Genomic DNA, 25,308 nt, shown 5'->3' with positions numbered 1-25,308 from the left:
AGCTTTTCTTCAGGGCGCCTCATTCCCTCTCAGTACACTCTCACAGTGTCCCCGACAGGCGAGCCCTGGCAGCCTCTTCCTGCATCTTTCCTCTTACCCTTAAGACAAAGGCGTTCAAGGCTCTTGGTTTTATATTTCCACGGGCTATTAATATTTTAATGACAAGACCTAGAGAGTCGACGTAAATATATCACATTCTGTAAACATTTCTTGAGCCTCTACTTAATTACCAGACACTACTCTAGTCCTTCTACTTTCTCACAGCTAGCCTATCAGCTTCCCAGAGGCTTCAGGTAAGAAACAGAGAATCACAGTGTGCAACCCTCCGCACCCTCCTGCCCTTCAAATCCAGCCAACGACCAAGTGTTGTGAGATATTTCTTCTGTCTCCCACACGTGTTTCTCCCTCTCTGTTTCGACTGGGCACCTCACCTCAGCCCTTCCTAGTCTGTCGTTTGTACCCCTGAGTCCAGAGCCTCAACCTTCCTCCAACCTATTCTGCACAACCGCATCTTCCTCAAAAGCCTCCTTATCCAACCCCCCCAACTCCATCAAATCCTTTGATGGTTTCCTCCCCAGATTTCATTCAAGGTTCTCTGTGACCCTGCCCGAACTCTCTGGAGCGGGATATATTCATAGACACCCTGCCTCACCCTGGCAGGGTGTCTATGAATATAGACAGGGGTCTTAGGGAAGGAAGGAGGAGGGGGGTCTGGGTATCAGTCTGACTAGAGGGCTGTGTACCCAGGAGGGCTTTAGCGCAATGTGGCCGGGCAAAATTCTGAATCATAGTCAGTGAGGGCAGCCAAATTCCTATCTGGGAAATCAGGGCAGTCTGAAGGGTGAGGCCAAGCCGTAAACAGAATGAGTAATGAGGTCAGAAGCTGGTGGGGACCAGAATCATGTCTAGATGCAGTTCAAGGAAACGGAAATGGTACAGGACTGAGGCTGTGGATTGAATTTTAAGAAGGTATGCTGCTCTACATGGGGATGGGGGCGGGAAGAGCAGCCCTCGAAATCTCCCCTCCCTCTGGCTTTGCTCTTTGGGTTTTCATGTGTGTGGAAATGCCCGTCTTCCCTGCCCCGCAGTTTCCCACGCTTCCCAGGGCCCCAGCACTGCTGAGTGACTTGTCCAAGGTAGTGTGGTGGCAGATGTGGAAACAGAGCTCCGTCTCCCACCTAACAAGGGATGTGCTAGGGAAGCAAGCTTAAACTCACGTTCGTCACATCTCCACGTCTCAGATTCCTCACCTGTAAAGCGAGGACAATAATAACGCTACTTCATAATAGTGTTACATAAGAATAAGACTACTCTGAGGATTAGCCAAGCAAATATTTGTAAAACGCTTAGAACAGTGCTTGGCACATAGTAAATGCTGTATAAGTGTTAGTTAAATAAAAATAAGGTGCACAGCTGGTAAATAGGGCCAGTACTCAAAGTCAGTTCTAATTTTAACATTCTAGTCCTTAGATCCTCCACTAAGGTCAACAGCAGGTTATGATGGACTCAGCTGACTATAGGGCTTTCAAAAACTAATTTTCATGTCAACAAAGAATAGAAAAACATGCTGTTGGCTTATTTTACTCGGGCACAACGGAAATATCACTTGAGTTAGCACCCTTTCCTGTTCTTAGGAAACCACTAAGAAATCCAGACGGACCAGTTCAAATAATAGTTTACATCCCAAATTTAATAAACCTTTCAAAAAAAAAAAAGTCAAACTTAGAAAATGACTGTGGGTTCAGGAAAGAACAGCATAGGGGCGCCTGGCTGGCTCAGTCGGCGGAGCTGGTGACTCTTGATCTCAGGGCTGTGAGTTCGAGTCCCCAGCTGGGTGTAGAGATTACTTAAAAAAAAAAAAAGGACCAGTTTAGATTAGGGAAACTGGGCTCAGTCTGGCAAGGGTCAAGGCTGCAGCTCTCCTTGGAGAGGTAGCCAGAGAGCAGATACCACAGAGGAAGAAACACTGTATTTATTTTCCAAAACTGTTGGGGGAAGGTGTTTGGAAAAGGGAGAATGTGAGTGTTTGGTTTGTAAAATGATAAAAAAGGGACTGAGTGTATTGTTCTATGGCTCAGTAGCAATTCAAAGAAGATAGTGCAAAAGGCTGCTTGCTTTAGCAATCTATCAACCGGAAATCTTTATTAACTGAACCTCTCACTTGACAACAATATGGCACTAAAAGATGTTCGAAAATGATGACCCTGATAGACTGCAAAATCCGAAACAGCTTTCTGACACAAGAGAAAAAAGATGAAATGAAGCTTGGTATGGTTTGTGACAAGTGTATTTTATTGTATTCTAATTTTTCCCAAACAAGCAATATTTTTGTCATCTGTTGTATGGGAGTGATTTATATGCCATCTAATAACTCCCTACCCATCCTACCACTAGAACAATACGTTTGCCTGATTATGGTTGGTATCAGGGTTTAATAAATACTCCTTTTCTCTGAACACGCTGTCCCCATTGCTTGCTTCCGTGTTCCCGCGCCCTATGCTTTATGCCTGTCTTTGCCGGAACGTGACCCGAGGGTCCTCCGCTACCTGGATTCTTCCCCAAAGGAGCTGTCCCTGGCCTTTCCAACCACTCACCCTGCTTGGCACACTTTCACACTGGGGTGGAGGTTTTGAGGAGGGCCCTCTCTTTCTCTTAAGAACCACGAGGAAGGACACCGGCCAGGGGAGAAGGGAAGGAACGAGCACAGCTCTTGGGAGGTAAGGCCTTGGAGCGCGGGGCGGCGACAGCTGAGTGGCGTGGAGCACGTGGCCGGACTGGAACAGGCACCGAGCCGCAGGGACCGCCCCGGGGACGCCCGAGACACAAAGCAGAACCCAACTCGTGCCCGCCGGGCCCCGGATCCCTCAGCCACAGAGGAGGTTCTCCCGCCTTTATGACCTTCCCATTCCTCTCGCGCCCCTCCTCGGCCCGCACTTCGGGCTCCGCATACCACAGGGGTCAGACCCAAATAAAATCCATACATGGACTCCATCCTCGGGGCACAGCCTTAGCTTACCACCTCGGACCGAAGATGGCCCCGGCTCTCACCTCCCTTCCCCACCCCCCGAATCTCTGCTTGTAAACACCAGTCACTTGGTAACACCCTCAATCAGACGCCTTTGGGCTATTATTCATCACCGACTAACCTTCAACCAACTTCATCTTCACAGGCCTCCCCCCAGAAGAGAGGAAATTCCACAGCTCTGAGGTGATGTGAAACGTGTTCTGCGCGCCCCGGCTCTCTTTCTCACTCTCCCCAGCCAGTTCCCAAACTGGGTTTCCCGGGCCCCCCCTGGACGCGGCCTTCCCCCGTTCTACCCCCCTCCTCCCTCTTCACCCCCCCCTTCTTTCCCTCTCCATTTTACACACTGTAACCTGATAGGCTGGAAATGCAGCCTCTTTCATCTTCCATTTCCCACATCCTGAAAGTCGGGAGAGAAGGAGCCCACCCAGATAAAGGCATTCCAAGTATGCGCATCCCCCTCCCCCCTTAACTCCATTCACAAAGCAGATTACTAAAGGCCCGGGGCTCCAGGGAGGCCCTAAGCCCCTCCCCCATCCCGGCGCCCCACCCCCCCCAAGAGTTTACTCATTCCAAGCCCTCACTCCTCACCCGCACAAAAATCTAAGTCCACATGCCTAGAACCAAAAATTAACTTTTCGCTGGACTCTGATCCTAAGGGAAGCTTTCAAACTTCACTCTGATTGGGATGGCAAGGGCTGGAGATTCTGCCTACCATTCATCTGTCCCGGAGTTAGCATTTCTAGATAAGAAGCCTCAGGGAAAACGTGGCTTTGGACCAGGGGGAAAAGATACAAATGTAACATGTGATGTTTCAAGAGGACATGCTCATGTCTTCGGGAAAGATCACAGACTGTTCTAAACCAGAGACATTTCCTTACAACAGAAATTGTTCCGAGGCCAGAGGAAAAGATGCTTCATTTGAGGGGATAGGCGCAGAATGGGGTGTGTGTGTGTGTGTGTGTGTGTGTGTGTGTGTGGTGTGTGTGTGTGGTGTGTGTGTGTGTGTGTGTGTGTGTGTGTGTGTGTGTGTGTCTTCGGAGGGAGGTTCTAGTAGCATTTTTATTTAGAAATTTGAGTCCAAATATCCTACTATAGTTTTTCACTACCTGTAAATTAGTGATTAGAAAACATGCCCCCAGCTCAGTTCTTTAGTTGCCTTGCCCTGTCCTGAGTTGTCACCGACAGGGAAACGGAGGGCAGGAACAGCCTCTCTGACCTCAACCTCAAAGGTTAGGAAGTACCCCCCCCCCCCCCCCCCCCCCCCCGGCCCAAGCATCCCCTTTCATTAAGGATGATAAACTATCTTATCCGTCCTTCAGGGAGAGTGGGAAAGATATTTGAATCTGTACCAGGTCTGGGATAATGTTTTCTGAGTTTACCAGTCACTGTGTGAAACAGGATTTCCTGTGTCAAAGAATGCTCCCCAATCCTGATACCATGAAGTATATTTAAGAGATTATAAACCGTATTGTCTTTGCAACTCAGGAGAGCTAACGTGCTCAATGCACTAGCATTGGACTGAAAATATGCTAAAATCCTGGCACATGTCAGTGCACGGGGTCATGAATTCAGTAGATCTAATGATTACCCAAGAAGTCTCATGGAATTCCAAGAAGAATTCAAGAGCCCAGACCTGGGAGATACAGTCATGATGATAAGAAGTAACAGACTTGGCAGAACAGCACCCCTGTGGTGCTGAGGAGAAATGTGTACTGCAGCTCTGCTCCAGGACTGGCCCACGTTTGCAAACCCCATGGAAGGTAGCCTGCTTCCCATACCCAGCTGGTAAGAGGCTCCTTCATGGGTTCAGCCTCCTTAGCCAACAGCAGCACAAAGGGGTGCACTGGGATGCTTGCAAGTCTGAGCAAGTACTATTCTCTCGGAGCCTCGGTTTCCTTCTCTGTAAAATACGAATCCTTGCTAATCCACGTGTGATCCCCAGACCCGTAGTGAGGCTTTACCTGGGAGCTAGCTAGAAATGCAGAATTCCAGGCCCTACCCAACCTATAGTATTTGAACAGGATCCCCAGGTGATTCCTGTGCACCTTGCAATCTGAGATGCTCTGGCCTAGCCTCGGGATCCTCTTTCCAGTTCTGAAATCGTCTGATCTCATTAAGTGGTTTCCAGGGCAGTTTTTCTTCGCTGATAAATGGTTTTTCTTCTTTCCTAAGCCTCCACTCTTGGCACTGACTGTCTCCCCTGCCAAGGAATTACAGTTTCAGTAGGCATTGGATTTGCATGAGGACCTTGTTTAAAATGCAGATTCCTGAGCCCCATCAAGAGACACTGACTAGGGGTGCCTGGGTGGCTCAGTTGGTTAAGCAACTACTGCCTTCGGCTCAGGTCATGATCCTGGAGTCCAGGGATCGAGTCCCGCATCGGGCTCCCTGCTCAGCAGGAAGTCTGCTTCTCCCTCTGACCCTCTTCCCTCTCGTGCTCTCTATCTCTATCTCATTCTCTCTCTCTCAAATAAATAAATAAAATCTTTAAAAAAAAAGAGACACTGACTAGGATTCGGTGGGGCCAGAAAATCTTGCATTTCAACCAGTTTCCGCCAGGTGGTTCTACAGGTTATGGTTCCCGGATTACACTCCTTTCTTTGACTTTTTATTATGGAATATTTCAAACATAAGAAATAGACAAAATAGTAATAATGAGCAATCATGTTTCAAAACCCAGCTTCGCTTCCACAATGATCAACTCAAGGTCAATTTTGTTTCGCTCAGATTATATTTTTGGAAAATGATTGCATCTAGACCTTCCTAGTCTTCTGAGTTCCCCTCATCTAACTGCTTGTAATCCTTTATTTTTTTTTAAGTAATCTCCCTACCCAACGTGGGACTCAAACTCACGACTCAAACTCACGACCCCGAGATCGAGAGTCACGTGCTCTGCAGGCTGAGCCAGCCAGGTGCCCCTGCCTGGAGTCTTTTAAAGCTCAGCTTGTTCACCTTGAGAACAAGAGTTGTGTCATTTTGTCTTGGGAGTCCCTAGCACCCAACACTGTGCCTGGCACATGTAGGCACTCAGAGAATGTATGCAATAGTACATTAAAAAGAAATTTAACAGTAAAATATATTATCGTCTACCTGGATGGTTTAAGATGGAGGTAAACGGGATTGCCTGATCCCCCATTTTTTCAATTATTTGCCTGTGATGCCTTTTTCAGTTCTAGAATTAAGGCCTCAAAATGCATCTTACCAAAGTGAAAGAACTGGCGGGAAGTTTCCAGAAGTCCTTGTTGTTGTCCCTTTCCTTCTGGTTTCAACGTTTCGTAAACGATTTGGTGTTTGTGTGTGTGCGGTAAGAGAAAAGGTAGGAAAATAGCTCTGGGGAACGAGGATATCATCTCATGGCCTGTTTTACTCTTTAACCTGGTAATAAATCTCTTTAAACCTCCTGAGGTATTCAGAATATCCTGTCCGTGGCAAGGTCTTCCCACAGTCGTGAAGGGTATTCAAGTTTCCTAGGTGGACAGCGCGATGAGATCCCAAGGGCACAGTCTTGCCCTTTCCGACCATTCGTACACGATGAGGCTCAATCTGCTAATTCTCAGATGGGTGTGCTAAATAACAGGAGGGAGAGTGCGGGAAGAGGCAGGACCAAACTGAGAAAAGCTCGCCAGTTCCAGAACTCAGCACAACAATCAAGGGATAAAGCAGTAATTAGGCCTGATTATCATGCAAGGCAGCCCGAGTTAAATTGGAATGTAGCCGGAGAGACGAAAGGCTGGATGGAGAGTTTGCTATGCAGGAGACACGCTTTGATGTCTGCAGGGAAGGTTGTGTTTTATGCAGCCCTCCAACCAACCAAAAAAATGTTGCAGGAGCAATATGAAACCTTCTAAAATGCAGCAGACGGGAAGCTGGAGTGGAGAGCAAGGGGCTGGGTCCAAATTCCCCTCCTGAGTGAGTGTGTGTGTGTGTGTGTGTGTGTGTGTGTGTGTGTGTGTGTGTGTACTTATACATGCCTCTTTTCTCAGATTTACCGCTCCAGCCTCTTGGATATGTCAGAAGACAGGAAAAGAGAAAAGGAGCGCACGCTCCAGCTATTAACTCGCCGTCCTGGGCTTGCACATTATTACGACAAGGGAGAATGTGTTGAAGGTTGAGGCAGCCTTTTTACCTGCTGTGGGGAGAAAGCAGAGGAAATGGAGGTAAATGACTCTGTGTGTCCCGGAGAGGCCTGGAACTCTGCTGACAGATGCAGACGGAGTCATCTGAGGCTGCCAGCTACCAGAGCTTTTGACCAACTGATGTACGAAGAAGAAAATGAGCCAAGAAAGTAGGTTAATCTCCCAGAGGAACACAAAATAGGTAGCAAGTACCATTTTTACACCTTTCCCTCTTGAATTGCTTCCAACCCAGAGCTGTGAAGCCCAAGGAATTCCTTTTGTGTCCTTACCTTACCTTGTAGGGGTATCCCCGATCTAATGTGATTTTCTACCTGGGCTCATTGCTCAGCTAGGTGCACTCCCCAAAGCAACCCCAACTTCCATTTCCATGCAAGGGATTTTCAGTACAACTCGGTATTGGGAGACATCAGCTTTTTATCAGCTTTTTACTAAGTCACTGACAGGAAAATAATAGTCAGGTAGTAAGATGTCATCGTGTTACTGTTTTACTCATTCACAGGGTGTTCACCGGAGGAAGTGGGATGTGCAATCTTGATTTTGCGTGAAGACAGTCCATGAAAATACAAAATGCAGAGACTAAATGCAATTTCTTTTTCTCAGAGATTTCCAAAATAAGATCCTCTCACCGCTATGGTATACCATCCAGACAGGCAGTTCAGTTATTTCTTTTCAAAAGGGATGAAGGAAGTTGCTGATCACGTTATCTTGAAGGAACCAAAAGAGCGTGGATTCCATATCACACACATTGCTTCTTCGGTTTATCTCAGTTTTTTCCTCTGCTTTTGCAAGAGACAATCCACAGAATCAGCTGTTTTTGCTGTGATTTCTTTTGTACCCCAGTTTACTCTTAAGAACTGTATAAAATAATAATGACATGTATATACCATCCAGAAAGAGACCACAGAATAACTACAGGCACAAACCTATTGCTTCTGTCACTACTGACATTGCCACAATACTTTAGAAATTGTGTGAGTGAAGGATGACTCTTTGATGTAACAGGCTGTTCCTTTTGTCTGCCCCCCGCCAACAGTGTCACTTGATTTAGGAGAAACTCTACTGCATCCCCTTTATAAAATTTCCTGAAATTACCCTTGTGGTGTGCAGCATAAATTTGGGATAAATAAATTGCACAAGACTGAAAATACCCTTTCAGCTATCTTATTTCGTATAATAAATGAAAATGAATTGTGGACTTTTGTTTTTACTCAGCATAAAAAAAAGAGAGAGGGGACAGGGAGGAAGAAAGAGTCTCTTAGCAGCTGTGTGTTTTTTTTTAAATAAGAAAATAGCATTCCCCCAATTTCCAGTAAAACCCTTAAGATTTAGGCAGTTCATCCCTAAAGTATGTGTGGGATGCTGGGAGCTCCCTGGCTTTTCCAGGCAACCCCACCCCCCCCAAAAAAAACACCCCACAAAAAAACAAAAGCAGATGGGCTGCATCTGAACGAATCAAACTCCCCAGGGGCTGGAGCTCTCCGCTCTAAATGCTAATAGAGTGAGTAATCAGAAACCTACATTTGGTAAATTATTTATCTTATCTCTGGAACTCAGCACAGCATAGAAGACAGCAACTTATGTAGAAAGATGTTGTTGGTCAAGAACTCCAGCTGGAATTTGTACTTTTACTAGAAAAGGGAAAAGTTCAGAGACCAGTGTGGCTCATGAAGCAATACTCTTTTCTTTTTCTTTTTTTTTAAATGACCAAATGCAAAGCCAAGGAAAACTGACATCACAGTTCTGTGGAACAGGTCTGGTTCATGTTTTGTCTAATGGGCCTTACGTTCCATCTGTATTAGGGTAATGGCAAAGCAAACCAATAGATATTAAGGATCCCTGAAGAGTGGGGAGTAGGTTCCCTTGCAAAGGGCAGCCAGCCCGAGTTACTGGCAGTAGCTCTGAAACTTAAGCTTCCTGCATCAGAATCACCTGGAGGGCTTTTTTTTCTTTTTTAAGTTATTTATTTATTTGGCAGAGACACAGCGAGAGAGGGAACACAAACAGCGGGAGCGGGAGAGGGCGAAGCAGGCTTCCTGCCGAGCAGGGAGCCCGATGCGGGGCTCGATGCGGGGCTCGATGCGGGGCTCGATGCGGGGCTCGATGCGGGGCTCGATGCGGGGCTCGATCCCAGGACCCTGGGACCATGACCTGAGCCAAAGGCAGACACTTAACGACTGAGCCACCCAGGCGCCCCTATCACCTGGAGGGCTTTTTAAAAAACTCGGATTGCCATGCCTCACCCTCAGAATTTCAGATTCTGTAGGCTTGCTGGGGTGGGGCCTGATAATTTGCATTTCTGCACTTTTGAACAAACCTCCAGGTGATGCTATTGCTGGCTCAGGTACCATACTTTGAGAAGCACTGGCCTGGGGCGGGGGTCTTTCTGCAGTAGCGTTTAAGCACCCTTTCTCAAATGAAATATGTAGATTTGCAAGTTTAAGGGCTATGATTGGGATTTCGACAGTGGAATTAGCCCTAGTAATGCATCGTAGCCCTTTCACTTATCTTACAAAATGTATTAACTGGATAAATCAATTCCATCTATGATGAACATTACACTGATAGCATATACAATTCCTTTGTGTCCTCCGTAGTCCCAAGCACCTTGGGGTTCCATAGAACTGAGCAAATAAAAAAGTAAAGGCTTTATGTGAATAAATATGGTTGTATAATTCACATTCATACTTATAAACACCTTAAAAGTTTTGTTTTTTCTCTGTATACGACTTCGATGGTTACATCCACATTGTGAACTCAATTCCAATGGATTGAATTGCGCAATCACAGGTACTCAATTCCTTTGCTTTTGCTTCTTTCCTTCACAGAACAAATATATTTGGAGCGCATATTGTAGGTATGGATAACAGACAACAAAAATATAACACAGGGTATCAAATCCAAGGGGAGATGAGACCAAATGATACAAACCACCTGGGTTAAAGGAATCCCCCACCAAGTGTTGTAGCCAGGTAATGCTTTCACAGAAGGAGGTACTTCAGTTGGGTCTGTTCAAAATCCTTCTATGGCTTTCAGTCACCCCTCAGATAAAATTCATCCTTGACAGAATGGCACACACAACTGTTGATGATCACCTATGGTTACCTGTTCAATTAGATTTCTCTCTACTCCCAGAGGCCATACTCAGCAGCAAATTTCAAGTCTATGACAGTGCAGGGCATTGGCTCACTCATTCAGAAGAGCGTGTGACTCTTGTTTTCATGGTTGTGAGTTTGAGCCCCATGTTAGGTGTAGAGATTACTTAAATAAATGAATAAATAAAAATGTTTTTTATTTTTTTAAGATTTTATTTATTTGTTTGAGAGAGAGAGAATGAGAGAGAGAGAGAGAGAGAGAGAGGGAAGAGGGTCAGAGGGAGAAGCAGACTCCCTGCTGAGCAGGGAGCCGGATGCGGGACTCAATTCCGGGACTCCAGGATCATGACTTGAGCCAAAGGCAGTCACTTAACCAACTGAGCCACCCGGGCACCCAAAATGTTTTTTAAAAAGTTTTAAAAAAGTCTTTTTTTGTTCAAATTTTTTTAAAAAGTTTGTGATATGTAAATTTCAGATGTAACTGCAATTGACAATTAATCCTCTACCAAGCACCCTCCCACTTTCTCATTTGGGGGCAGACTACGGAGCTCTTTAGAAGGAGTGTTTTAGGGGGCAACTGCAAATGACTGCCTCATGGTCCTTTGAACTTCGCTTCAATGAGCGGTCGGTTGTGTACACAATGAGTTTCACCATCCTTACTTTGTGTGCTTTTTGTGACAGCACAGATCCAAATGAAAAGATAACCACTTTTCTTTAACCTCACAGCAATGCAAACTTTACCTCTATTTTAGGCTTCTAAATTTTGGACCCTACTCACAACGATACGGTGGTTTTTTTTTTCTCTAATGCAAATTCGTGACTCTGGGTGTTTACACATGCTGTTCCTTCTTGCTGAAATTTGAATTTCCCTAACCTGTCCTTTGACTGTTGGATTCCTCTCTTCTATTTATGTTTCATAACCCACATCAGGTGCTACCTCCTCTCTGAAGCCTTCCTCGACCCTGGAGATAAGGTTTAGAGGGTGTCATAACTTTCTTTGCAGACCATGTCCTAACTCTATATATGAGAATAAGCGTTTGACTGTGTGAGAGGTGCTTTTTAAATGTTTGTGAAGAAATGAGCCAAAATAGAGGCAGTGTATAAGCAAAGAGAGATGAGAAAATGCAAGTCTCACTCTGGGGACAGCAAGTTCCATCCTGGCCTTACCCTCTCCTCAAATCATCATCGGAAAAGAAAGACATGCAATTATGGGCAGACCTCAGAATAGTTGGGTTTTAGTTTCCTCATCTGTAAAACTGGGATAATGACAGCACCTGCCTCACAGAGTGGTTGGGTTGAGGGTGGGGAAAGTGTTTGTAAGGCACTTAGCACTGTTCTTGGCACATAAAAAGAGCTCAGTAAATGTTAGCCATTATTTGCTCTATTAGACGAATTCCATACTTTCATGGGGAGTCAAATGGCTTACTAAGGTGATGTTTCATAGGTACCTGAGTAAGTAATTGGGATCAAACCTATTACCCAAATTTAGACCCAAGATATATGTGGCACTTTGGGGCTTTTCTGTGTTACTGATGAGTCTGAGAATAAACAGTTCAACAGTGAGATCTCCTGGGACTGAGACTACCCCAAAGATGCGGGTAGGGGAAGGAAGGGGTAGTGCATGATCTGTCTCCATACCAAAATGGCTTCATGAAGAGAAACAGTTTTGTTTTGAGTTCTCCAGAGGACATGATGAAGACCAAATGAAGGGAAGTTCTATAGAAACAGATTTTTTTTCTTTTTTTTTTTAATATAGAAACAGATTTTAACTTAACATTTAAAAGCTTCCCAACAAGTATAGCTGTATGGCACAGGCTGCCTTGTGAGGTAGTAAACTCCTTTCTAGCAGAGGTAATCAGGGTCTGGATAATCAAAAAGGATGTTCTAGGATCCTCAGCTTTAAGATTATTGATTCAGAAATATGAAAGGCTGTTAAGTTTCTGTTCCAACCATGAACTTGGGAGTTCAAAGATTGGCTTCAAATCTCATTTCCCATTTGACTGTGGGATAGTTGCTTAACCTACCTTTGCCTCAGTTTCCTTACCTGAAATGGGGATAACAACACCTATTTTCCTCAGTATCAGAGGATTAGATCTTTTTATTTTATTTTTTTATTTATTTTTTTTAGATTTTATTTATTTATTTGACAGAGAGAGACACAGCGAGAGAGGGAACACAAGCAGGGGGAGTGGGAGAGGGAGAAGCAGGCTTCCCGCGGAGCAGGGAGCCCGATGCGGGGCTCGATCCCAGGATTCCGGGATCATGACCTGAGCTGAAGGCAGACGCTTAACGACTGAGCCACCCAGGCGCCTCAGGATTAGATCTTTTTAAATGTGTAAATACTTTAGTACAGTTAATATAGTTCACACCTGATAAAAGGCAGCTATTTTTATTATTAGGTTCAATGTTCTCTCATGTGTGTGCTCATATAAATTCATATCGATGTCTAGGATCTTTTTACCTGGGAAGCTTAACTGTCTATTACCAGTCCTTTCTTGGTGTTTGCATGTCCCAGCTCACTCATTTTGGTTAATCTAGGCACTAGCCATTCAGCCATCCCCAGAGATTAGGTAGAGAAGAGTTCACCTCTAAGACCAGAGAATGTGTGCTTTCTGGGTAGGTTCCAGAGTAAATGCCCTTTTCCTTTAAGTGACATAAATAGTCCAGTCACTGTTTCCAAGCTCTGTTAAGAGGAGGAACAGACCTGTTTCCTCTAGTGTTCCCTGAGTGCTGATAACTGGATGCCAAGGAGCCAGATCATGTGGGAGAGGCAGCTGTCTACATGGTGTAATTTGAGGGGTTTGAGGAAATCCCCCTGCTTAAAATATCTTCCCCCAATGGCTGGGACACATGCCTGAAATGTATGACTTACTCTTCGCAATAAGGTGCTGCTGAAATTAATTGTGATCCAAGAGTAGACTGACATTCAGCCATTACCATTCATTAGCACCTGAGTTTAATTTATCAGATTAGTTGGTTGAGTATCCCAAAGATAAGCAGGCACAAGACAAATAAGTTCTAACGAGGGAAGCTCATCCCAAAGGGTCTGAAATATGGGGCATTGGGCCACTCATGTGAGGGGCTGTAAGGACGGTCAGAACAGTTTGGGGACAGCAAGCGAGGGCCGAGGTGAAAGGCCAAGAGGTAAAATGTAGATGGGGGTTGGAGAGGCTCTGAACACTATTCCAGGATTTCTCTATTTTGAATATTACTTTAGTTGAAGACATTTTTATTTATTTATTTTGAAAGATTTTATTTTTAAATAATCTCTACACCTAATGTGGGGCTCGAAATCACAACCCCAAGATCAAGAGTCACATGCTCCACTGACTGAATAAGCCAGGCACCCCAAAGACATTTTAAAAAATAACAGTTCTTTTTCCTTTTGGATTATTTTCTTTTCATTTCTTTTTTTAAGATTTTATTTGTTTATTTGAGAGACAGCAGAGCAAGAGAGAGCATGAGCTGGGGGGGAGGGGCAGAGGGAGAGGGAGAAGCAGGCTCCCCACTGAGCAGGGAGCCTAGCAGGGAGCAGGCCTGGGCCCATCCCAGGACCCTGGGATAGGACCTGAGCCAAAGGCCGACGCTTAACCTAACCACGTGAGCCACCCAGGCATCCCTAGGATTACTTTCTTAGATTACTTCTGCAATATGAAATTCCCAGGTTAAAAATTAAAAATTTGGGGGCACCTGCCTGGCTGTTTTGGTGGAGCATGTGACTCTTGGTATTGGGGTTGTGAGTTCCAGCCCCAAGTTGGGTGTAGAGATAACTTAAAAATAAATCTTTAAAACACATAAATAAAATTAGGGACATCTAGGTGGCTCAGTCGGTTAAGTGTCTGCCTTCAGCTCAGGTTATGATCTCAGGGTCCTGGGCCTGAGCCCTGCATGGGGCTTCCTGCTCAAGGGGGAGTCTGCTTCTCCCTCTCCCTCTGCCCAACCCCCGCCCCGACTCGTGTGTGTGTGTGTGTGTGTGTGTGTGTGTGTGTGTGCTCTTTCTCTCTCTCTCTCAAATAAACAAAATCTTTTAAAATAAATAATAATTAATTAAAATTAAATAATAATTTATAATTATTATAATAATATAATAGTATAATAATATATATTATATATAATAATATATATTATATATAATATACTAATAATATAATAATAATAATTTAATTAAAACTAAAATTTTGATTGCACAATACCAAAATACTATAGAACCATCGGTTCTGTGTAAGTGTACTTGGGCTAAAATGTCTTTGTATAATCTATATAATTTTGCATAAGGCCATTCATTCATTCATTCATTCAACCAAAGTTGTTGAGTTTATAGTAGATGCCAGGTGCCATATGCAAAACAAAATCAGCAATCCCTACCTTCATACAGTCTAATTGCTCATCAATTCTAGGTAATTTAACTATTCTTGGGTGTTGCCTCTTCCTACTGCATTCCAGACATTCTTAGCCTTTTATTCCCCATGACTCTTCAAATACTCTTGAAAAATACTTAATCTGTCATTTTATATAGTCTTCTAAAGAGGCACCATAGCACTATGTTTGTTAAACCGCTTCAAGCATTACTGTAAAATTTTGCTGTAATCCTATCTCTCAGAGAAGTCCAATCTGAACAATTTGGTTAATTACCATTTTTAAGTCACCATATACTGAGTGCCTACGATACACTTGCCAATTATTGAGTTATGTCTAGGAGGGAGCTATTATTAGCCCCAAATTACAGACAAGGAAACTGAGTCTTTAGAGGTTAAGATTACACAACTTCTAAGTGGTTGAGTCAGGATTGAAACCCATCTCTGTCTGACTTCAAAATCTGTGCTCATATTGAGCATGAAAGAGTAATTTCTTAAACAAACAATTTAATGGTTAACATCTAAAGATGGTTATAGAGTCATCTAAAAATAAGATTGTCTTGTCATAGGCTTGGATGGGAGTTCCTGGATTTCAGAGCCAATATTTTTGTAAATTTTTACAAAGCATATTAGGTGAGAGGCACCTGGCTGGCTCAGTCAGCAGAGCATGCAACTCTTGATCTCAGGGTTGTGAGTTCAAGTCCCATGATGAGGGTAGGTTTTCCTTAAAAAATAAATTAAATTAAATTATTAAAAAAGCGAATTAGGGGCACCTGGGTGGCTCAGTCGGTTAAGCGTCTGTCTTTGGCTCGGGTCATGATCCCAGGGTCCTGGGATCGTGGCCTACGTTGGGCTCCCTGCTCCTTGGGAAGCCTGCTTCTCCCTCTCTACTCCCCCTGCTTGTGTTCCCTTTTTTGCTGTCTCTCTCTCTGTCAAATAAATAAATAAAATCTTAAAAAAATAAATAAATAAAAGCGAATTAGTTGTCTAAGGTTGTCATAACAAAGTACCATAATCTGGTGGCTTAAGCAACAAAAATTCACTTTTCTCACGATTCTGGAGATCAGAAATCTCAGATCAAGGTGTTGACAGTGTTGGTTTCTTCTGAAGCCTCTCTTTTTGGCTTGGAGATGGCTCTCTTCCTTTCTTTGGCTTCATGTGGTCTTCCTTCTGTCCCTAGGTCCTTACTTCTCTCTCTCTTTTTTTTTTTTTTTTTTTGGTCCTTATCTCTTCTTATAAGGACACTAGTCATATTGAACTGGGGCTCACCCATATGACCTCATTTTACCTTAATTACCTCTTTGAAGGTCTTATCTCCAAATACACATTCTGAGGTACCGGGAGGTTAGGAGCTCAACATATGAATTTTGAGGTGGGGGAGACACTATTTAGCCCATAACATAAGGTGAACTAAAGGTGCTAATCATTACGTGAAGAGAGGTGCATAAGTGTATGCTTACCATGCCTTTTATCTTGCCTTACCATGTTCATTCCTATAGTTGTTTAAGAAATATTTATGAATACCCACTATGCTGAAAAATTGGTACTAAGCTAAGAAAAACAAAACTGTGGAGAACAGTCCCTGCCTTCCAGGAGCTCACAATCTCTCTGAAGAGCCATTTAGAGACCATAGGTCTCAAGCTCAAAAACACATCAATGGCATCAGGAGGGCTTCTTAAAATACAGATCACTAGACCCTGCCCCTAGAGTTTCTGATTCAGTGGTTCTGGAGTGGGCCCAAGAATTTGCATTTCTACCAAGTTTCCAGGTGCTGCTGGTCTGGAGAGACCACATACTTTCAGAACTACTGAGCAAGACATATCACGATCACACATGACATATACGATTGAGATGGCGCAGGTGCTCAGAGGGCACAGAGGAGGGGCCATTTTCTGTTTTCATGCTAAAACAGCTGAGGAGACAACTGGGAAAGTCCCTTTGCACCTGAAAATTACCCAGAAAAAGTTTTAGCATTGAGACCTTGACCTTGGAAACATATTATGTTAAGAAGCAGTGCATTGTCTATACCATTAATTTGCTACTTGGTAAATACTACCTTTTATTACTAATTATATCTCTATAAGAAAAGAGAAAGTGCCTGGGGGTAGCAATCAAGCCTGGGCTCTATCTTTGCTCTGAAAGTGCTATGGGAACTTTGGCAAAGTTCCTGTCTCTGAGATTTGGTTTTGGTCATCTGGAAAACTAAAAAGATTATATGAGAAGATATTTAAGTTTCCCTACAGCTCAATCTTTATGATTCTCTATCTTACCTTATCAGGATAAAAAGATCCTTAAACAGGAACTAGGACTATACCTTTTGTCTCTATGCATCTTGGTGTTACTTAACACCGTACTTTGAACATAGTAGCTGTTCAGTGAATGTCTATTGACTAATTGACTGAATCACTCAATACCAATGCAAGACACAAGAGATTCTTGTCTCATTTCTATAAACGTGATAGCTTCCCCTTACCCTAAGACTAACCCTTACCAAAGAAGCTTAGCTGTCAGAAGCTCTGGTTTTCAGCAGCCATTCCACTTTGCCACCACCACTCACTCACAGGGTTAACTTTCAACATTGTTTCAATCCCCATTCACTTGTCTTTGGGCACAATATTGAAGGAAATTATCCACTGATTCCATTGTCTTTCCATTCATTACCTTGCTTCCTGATTTTATTTAATCTGGCTCATGGCACTCTGTGCTTTGAGCATCACCTCTAATGCACAAAGAGCTGCCCCTAACATTGTCTATCCTCTTAATCATCATATGTTCCATGAATTATAGCTTGTGACTCTCTCACCTGTGGACCTTGGACAAGTTATGTAACTTCCTGCGTATAATAATTAAGAGGATTAAAGAAAAAAATATAAATATATGTGTCATATGAGTATCTATGATACATAATATGTATGTGCCATATATATGGCACATACAGTGATTAATTACAATAGTGCTTAGCACATAGTAAATGCTTGATTAATAATAGATGTTACCTTTATACATTTGACTGTACCTACTTCTCTAAGCCTTTGGTTTAGGAACCTGGCAATCTTAATTTATAAAAGTGCTTTTCTGAGAGGGGTGCCTGGGTGGCTCAGTCAGTTGGGCATCCAACTCTTGGTTTCAGCTCAGGTCATGATCTCAAGGTCATGGGTTTGAGCCCCACATTGGGCTCTGTGCTCAGCGGGGAGTCTGCTTGAGATTCTCTCTCTCTTCTTCTGCGCCCCCCCCCCCAAAGTAAGTGAATAGATCTTTAGGGGAAAATAGTGCCTTTCTGAGAAAGGCAAAGATTTACTCCAAAGTCTGTATTCTCCAAAGAGCAAATAGCCACTTGTCTTTTCATTATAATATATAGTAAAAAGTGGCAGGGGCAAAGATTAAGACAGGGGAAATTCACAGGATCTTACATATTCTCTTTTGGGTTTAATTCAATTTAGTTTTTAAAAAATTACCTGTTTAGGACCTCCCAAAGGGTGGTGCCTGGTCTTAAATAGTTTATAATATAGTCTCTGCACTTGAAGAGCTTATGCTTTCATTGGGGAAACATGGGTTCTTTCATGGCAGACAATCAATGCTTGCTGCTCTTCAAGATGATGCTGTGGTGACAGTCAATGCTTAGATAAAAGAATATGATTTTGTCAGATCACTAGTACAAATAATTGCTGTGAGTTTAAGAACTATTGACTGGAAGATCAGGAAAAACTGCAAGAAGTCCAAATGGACTTGAGTCAGTTAGAAAGTATAGACTGAATTTGGGCTTATGTATGTAATCTGGGCAAAGTATGCAATCTGCATTGCCTTTATAGCCCTTCACAAGAGGACTGGCTCTTTGCCAATATAATTCCCGTTCCTAAGAGTGACTTCAGAGATAACCCTAAGGACTGCCAGTGATGAGTTTGATTCTCATTTAGTGAGTGAATATCTCTCTAATAAAGTAGGATCACTGAATACAGAAGCAAACTTAACCTATCCAGGGGAAAGTAACATCATTTTTTTTTAAAGATTTTATTTATTTATTTGAGAGAGAGAATGAGAGACAGAGAGCATGAGAGGGAAGAGGGTCAGAGGGAGAAGCAGACCCCCCGCTGAGCAGGGAGAACCCGATGTGGGACTCGATCCTGGGACCCCAGGATCATGACCTGAGCCGAAGGCAGTCGCCTAACCAACTGAGCCACCCAGGCGCCCCAGTAACATCATTTCTGTAAAGAGGACAACATAGCTGGGGCACCTGGGTGGTGCAGCCAGTTGAGCGACCAGTTCTTGGTTTGGCTCAGGCCCTGATCTCAGGGTCATGAGAATAAGCCCTGCATCGGGCTCAACGCTCAGTGTGGTCTGCGTAAGATTTTCTCTCCCTCTTCCTCTGCCCCTCCCCCACTCATGCTCATTCTCTCCCCTCTTCTCTAAAAATAAATAAATAAATAGCTCTTTTAAAAAAAAAAGAGGACAACACAGCTCATCCTAGAGTGAGCAAGACTTTACTTAGACATTACAAAGAATCTTTGACAAAGTTATACATTGAGGGCCATAAAAAATCGTTCCATGTTTGTAGTACAGCTCTGTGTTTGGCTGTGTTGAGGTTTCCGTGTTTGTTTTAGCACCCAACCTAAGAAAGAGAACTAAAACAGAGTTGGAAAAGAGGAAGTATACGTTGAAAATGTAAGTTTCTCCAAATTATCCAGTGGATTTCATCCAATCATGTTAATTCATGTCTTCTTTGTTATTTGGATCTTGAACACCCTACGTGTTAGCCACAGCATAAGCCATTCCTAAACCATTAGCTTCAAGAGATGATTTGAAGAGAATCTTCCTAGTCTCTTCTTCAGTAAAGACTGAAATAAAGTCTACATCTGTTTCATCTCTCTCTTTCACCTTCTGCATTGTGACATCAGGAGTTCCTACTGATTTCTCCCTCTGGCGTTCTGCTTTTGATTTATTTAAAGAAACTTTTTTTTTTTTTAAGATTTGTTTATTTATTTTCGAGAGAGAGAGTATGAGCAGGAGGGGCAGAGGGAGAGGGAGAGAGAATCTCAAGCAGACTCTGCTCTGAGTGCAGAGTCCAGCTCAGGGCTTGATCCCAGGACTCTGAGATCATGACCTGAGCTGAAACCAAGAGTCCAATGCTTAACCGGCTGCACTACCCAGGCGCCCCTGATTTATTTAAAAAAACTTTTATTCATTCATTTCTCACATTATAGGGAATGCAAAAGAACAAAATACTGAGAATCTTTTGCTTCAATTCCTGACTACTCAGCCCATTCCCTCTCTACCTGTTCATATCTTATTCATCCTTTAAGGTCCACATTAAGTTCCACATCCTCATGGAGCCTTCCTTGACTTCCACCTCCTCTGCACCCTGCCCCTGTAGATGATACTCTCAGAATTTAATCATAGAACACCTTGTTAAATTCCTTAAACTCATCTCGTGTTCCTTGGAAAAGTGGAATGTCATGGTGGGTAGGAGCCGGATCTGCCACATAGCCTTGGGCAAATTACTTCTCTTAGTTTCTGTTTATCTGTAAGCCAGTGAGGATAGTAAAACTGCTCATGCCATAAAATTTATATGAGGATCCACAGAAAGTACTTATAAAAATGCCTAGGACATCTTTGACGCTCAGTTAATGTTGGCTGTATCCAAACCCATGCTCAGCACTTAGCCTTTATGTTCAATGAAAGGGTGGTTTCTGCCTTTAATATGTTTATAATCTAGTTGTAGAGACTGAACACATACAGAAAAGTAAGGCTGTTTACTATTAAATGACAAATAAGATATACAATAAACATGTTTTCACTGGCATCTTTTTGAGGGCTTAACAAGATGTATCACGGAATTTTTTTTTTTTTAAGATTTTATTTCAGAGAGAGAGAGTGCAAGCATGAGCTGGGGTGGGGGGTACAGAGAGAGAAGTAGGACCCCCCCGCCGCCGCTGAGCAGGGAGCCCAAGAGTGGGGCTCAATCCCAGAGCCCCGGGATTATGACCTTAGCAGAAGGCAGACGCTTAGCCAACTGAGCCATCCAGGTGCTCCTATCACGAAATCAAAGCAATTTTTTTCATTTACCTAGATGAACTCTGTGGCTTTTCCAAGTTTTACATCAGCAATTTAATTCTTTTTAAAGGATGGCAGATGATCCTCTCTCCAAAATCCAAATGTATGACATTCTCTCTCTCTCTCTCTCTCTCTCTCACATGCACACACACACATACACACACACCACACATGATGGCCTCTTTTCTTCATCAGTTAGACATGCAGGGTTTTTATTCATGTGCCTGGTCTTTTTGATCTGAGGCATACATTTTCCTAGTCTTCTAATAAGGTATTTTGTAACAGTCTCCAAGCTTTCTGTAGTCTTTATACATTCTTAGCTACTCCTTTTTGTTTTTACCTATTGAGTAAATACTCAGGAACTATAAAATCTTTGTGTACAGTGCCTTCAATAAATATTAATTATTTTTACTCGAATTTTCAGTGAATATGTAAAATTCCAAAAATAAATCTAGGTTATGTTTATTTCTTTTAAAAAAATGAATTGGTAATGAACTTAAATATACTTTGCCAGATAATAAAAACACTTGCTTCAGCTTTGCTGAGGAAACTGAAAACTAAGAGATTTATAAACTTGAAACAAATGTCACATCTTATCAAGGACAAGAACCAGTTCTAACTTGACTGCCTAGATTCCCTGAGCCTTCTGAAGTTGGGACACTCTGGATTTCCTAGCTGTCCACCACTACCATGATTATTTCAACTTTAAAAAGAGGTTTTACTTCAGTCTTTTAAAATTGAGATTGTTCCATGTCTTACAGTTTGTAGTGGATTTTTACACATACTCCACACATATGAACTATATGTGAAATTTAAATTTTTCTAAATAACCTTACAACTGTTGAGGTAATTGGAGTTATTTTTAAGGTATAGGAAGCAGATGGCTTTCTCCAAATTTTCTCCTTTCTTTTTATTTCACCAAACGAGGAGTAAAATAAAAAATAATGGTGAATGTTTTACAGTTAAACTTTAAAAAAAAAATACAGTAATTCGTACACCTGAAACTAAGGTAACATTGTGTGCAAACCACACTTCAATAAAAAAAAAATACAGTAATTCTGTTTTTAGGAGAGAAATAAGAGATGCAGATCCAAATTATTTCCACCCGATTAATTGCAAATAGCTTATAGAGAAAATGCTATACAGACCTACTTATTATATGAGTGCATCAACTAGACTCAGAGGTACTTTAAAAAAGGGAACAGACACCCCTTTCAAACTTCTAAACTTCTGGGATTACAGAAATTGCTTAAGTCATTTCTCTGACAATGACTTGATTAAATCTGTATCAGGTGGGATACGAAAACCACCTAAGGACTAATGTAGCTATTGTTCAAATTGACATTAACAAATTCTTCCCTTTCCAGAGAATTGTAAGCATGATTGTGGCCCTTATGTTTCCAAAAGCACTTGTCATTTAATTATTAGCATGGTTTTTCTGATTCTTTGTTAGATTCTTTGAAACAGCAAAGCCAGTGATTGTTTTTATTATTAGAACTACATTTTGATGAATAAAAACATCAAGTTCCCTACCCTCGAAGAGTAATTTTAACGCAAAATATACTTGAATGTTTAATAATTATCTTTAAAAGCAGTTTTAAGTAAATAAAAGCTCTTTGCCAAGCAAGGTCCATGTTTTGTAACTTCCAACTGTGAAGCAGCCACCATATAAAGCAGGCATATTAAATGTTAATCACTTTAGCTCTACCTAATTAAATATTTAGCCCTACAAAGATCTAGAGAAAGTGAAAAAGGTTGAACTTGATTTAATGTACACAATTATTTTGAATCACATTCTCTCCCGGGATGATTACAATCAAGTGATATACCTAGTATTTCACCTTTGGAACCTCCAAGGTGCAAGACCATTCCAAAATCATTATTGTCACGATCACAATCATCATTACTGCAATCACAGCTCATATTTATTAGAACTCTGTGCTAGGCTATGTGCTTTACATGCAGACTTTTATTTGCTCCTTACAACAGCCCTATGAGGTGGGTGCTATTATCTTCATTTAGAGTCTAAAGCTTAGAAAGTTTAAGTAACTTAAAAAAAAAGAAAGAAAAGAAAAGAAAGGTTAAGTAACTTGATGAATGTCACATAACTAGTAGGTGCCAGATCCCAGATTTGAAAGCAGACTAACCAGGTTAAACCCCTTGCTCCTAACCTTTCCTTTATTTTGTCCAAGTCCGCTTAATTCACTTCAATTTGGTATAAATTGACTTTAATCATGACCTTTTTGTTGGGACTCATTTTGGTCTTCCCCTTCAGTACACATGTTGTCCAAGAAATGTTGGACAACAGAAGTATACGTCAAGGAATAGGAAAACAAGGTATAAATAATTGAAAAGTTAATTAACGGGCGCCTGGGTGGCTCAGTCGTTAAGCATCTGCCTTCGGCTCAGGTCGTGATCCCAGGGTCCCGGGATCGAGTCCCACATCGGGCTCCCTGCTCGATGGGAGGCCTGCTTCTCCCTCTCCCACTCCCCCTGCTTGTGTTCCCTCTCTTGCTGTCTCTCTCTCTGTCAAATAAATAAATAAAAATCTTTAAATAAAAAAAGTTAATTAACAAAGATTTAAGGAAATAAAAAGCCAAACCCATGACTGTCGGATGAGTGGAGTGGACGGTGAAGAATGCTTGGAGTTATTTAACAATCAGGTCCTCCTGAAGGCTGGAAAGGCTTTAATTAAAAGTGAAGAGGTGAGGGCATCCTCAGAACAGGATGAATGACTCTGCAAAGGCAGAATGTCTGGAAAGTGCTAGGTGAGTGGGAGCATGTGGGGATGGTCCAGCAGGGCTTGAAAAAGCAGAGGGAGGGTAAAGGGGATTGGAAGTGCTGGGTCACATACACTTCCACTTGATGTCTTACTCAGTACCAAGGACAGCTTTAGACCCTGATAACAGGAAACCTTTGAATACTCTGAGTTGAATTTGGGTCATTTCATCTCTTCCTCCTTCAGCTGTTGTGTGACCCTCTGTCATCCTACTTATGTTTCATTTTCCTATCTGCAAAAAGGGAATAATTCTTGTTCTCTTGGGTTTTCTCCCAGTTATCAAAAATGAGAGTTAGTCCATAGTACACAAACAAAAGTTAGATGTAGTATTTTATAAGATAGAGTCCTAAAAGCTGTAAAATATCTGGGCACATCTTTATAAAAAGAGCACTGTAGAAAACTTTCAATGAAGCATTTAAATTCATTAATGATTGCAGCTATGACAGATCCCGGAACCTCATTTCTCCTTTAAGTGGTAGGAACTTGAAAAATATTAAAATGGGACGCAGTAGGCTTTCAGTTACTTAGGCCCCTGACAATTCAATTTATGGATTACACAGAATTTTAATTTACTCATTTCACACGTCGTTATCAACTCTACATGAAGTTTAAAAGGACAAAGGATGAAGTGGAATTGGCCAGTTTTCCGTGTTATTTCCATGGTGGGGCAGAGAGTGGGGGGATTTCCTTTGAGACAAGACTCGGTGCAGCCAATAATTGCTAGTATTGCCAGACTGGTAATAACAGGCTGATGAAAAGGTGAATACAACGTGAAAACTCTGATTAAATCAAGCGCACCCTCCCACCCTCGTTTTACAGGAGGAATTTTCCTCTCTCCCGCCCTCACAGAAGGGGCTGAGACAGCATCTGGCATCGTAATACGAACATTTGTTTCGTGATTCCTCTTTACCGGGCACTCTTAACACACCACTTCTTAGGAATCAGGATTCACTGGTACTTTTCTGCATTTTTTACATAAACGTCGGCTTGAGAATCTGGGGGCTGATTTTTTCACCAGCTGTAAGAACCGAGATCTGGACCCCTCCCCCGAATACGCCGAGCTCTCCCCCAGTTTTATTCCAGGCCTGCGACACCTCCACTCCCTCGGTGAAACCGCCGTGACTCACATCTTGCAGATCCGTCGCCCCCCACGCGCCCCCAGCACACAACCCCCGAGGACCCAACCCGAGCCCACAGCGCCTCGTGAACACGCCCAAGCCGACTTGGAGGTCTCGGGTCTGAGTCACACAGAAGGACCACCCTCGTCGGCATTCCCCCCTCTCCCCCCCAGTCCCTCACACCCCCGCGCGCCGGCCGCCCGGTCTCCCCGCCTGACACACCGACGCCCGTCGTCTCTGCGTAACTTGTTATGCTCCAGCTCGAGCCCTTGACCCAAAAACCTCCGAGAAACAGAGAGCCGCAGAGCCGGCCTCGGGCGGCCTTTGATGGCTTTGTTATTGTTTGGGTTTGAATCGATACGCCCCTCCCCATCCTTCCTCCCTCGCCGCTAGACACCCAGCTCCCGCCTCCCCTCACGCCCCGCGCCCCTCCCCCTCCATTTTGGCGCCTTTTCCTTCCCGCCACGTCGTGGCGGCGTAGAGACCATTCTGACCGCGAAGGCGGGGCGGGGCGTGGGCGTGGCGCGTCGCGTTATGCAGATCAGTCGGCTTCTGGTTGGCTGGAGACGGGCCGGCGGGGGCGGGGCCGGGGCGCGGCGACGGAGCGCGCGGGGCGGGGGCCGAGGGGAGTCGCCCTGTCCCGCCGCTTCCCCACCCCCTCTCCTCCCTCCTCCGGCCCGGCAGCCGGGCTCCCCGCCTAGGCCTCCCGGAGAGGCCCCGCCCCATCCCCGCCCGCCCGCGCGCCCCCCCACCCG

General features: G+C 43.3%; 1 long non-coding RNA gene across 2 annotated transcripts; it reads left to right on the top strand.

Annotated features, from left to right (window-relative positions):
- Positions 1-875: 875 nt before the first annotated feature.
- On the top strand, positions 876-8,299 carry LOC113927252. Of its 2 annotated transcripts, XR_003521558.2 has the most exons (5): positions 876-969; positions 2,658-2,717; positions 3,171-3,208; positions 7,009-7,310; positions 7,661-8,299. It is a non-coding gene; the product is annotated as an uncharacterized LOC113927252 (long non-coding RNA). The 2 variants fall into 2 exon arrangements; XR_003521559.2 differs by lacking the exons at positions 876-969; positions 2,658-2,717; positions 3,171-3,208 and adding an exon at positions 6,559-6,934.
- Positions 8,300-25,308: the final 17,009 nt, after the last annotated feature.

Source organism: Zalophus californianus, chromosome 7, assembly GCF_009762305.2.
Source record: "Zalophus californianus isolate mZalCal1 chromosome 7, mZalCal1.pri.v2, whole genome shotgun sequence".
Taxonomy (NCBI): domain Eukaryota; kingdom Metazoa; phylum Chordata; class Mammalia; order Carnivora; family Otariidae; genus Zalophus; species Zalophus californianus.
This window is presented reverse-complemented; position numbering and strand designations above follow the sequence as displayed.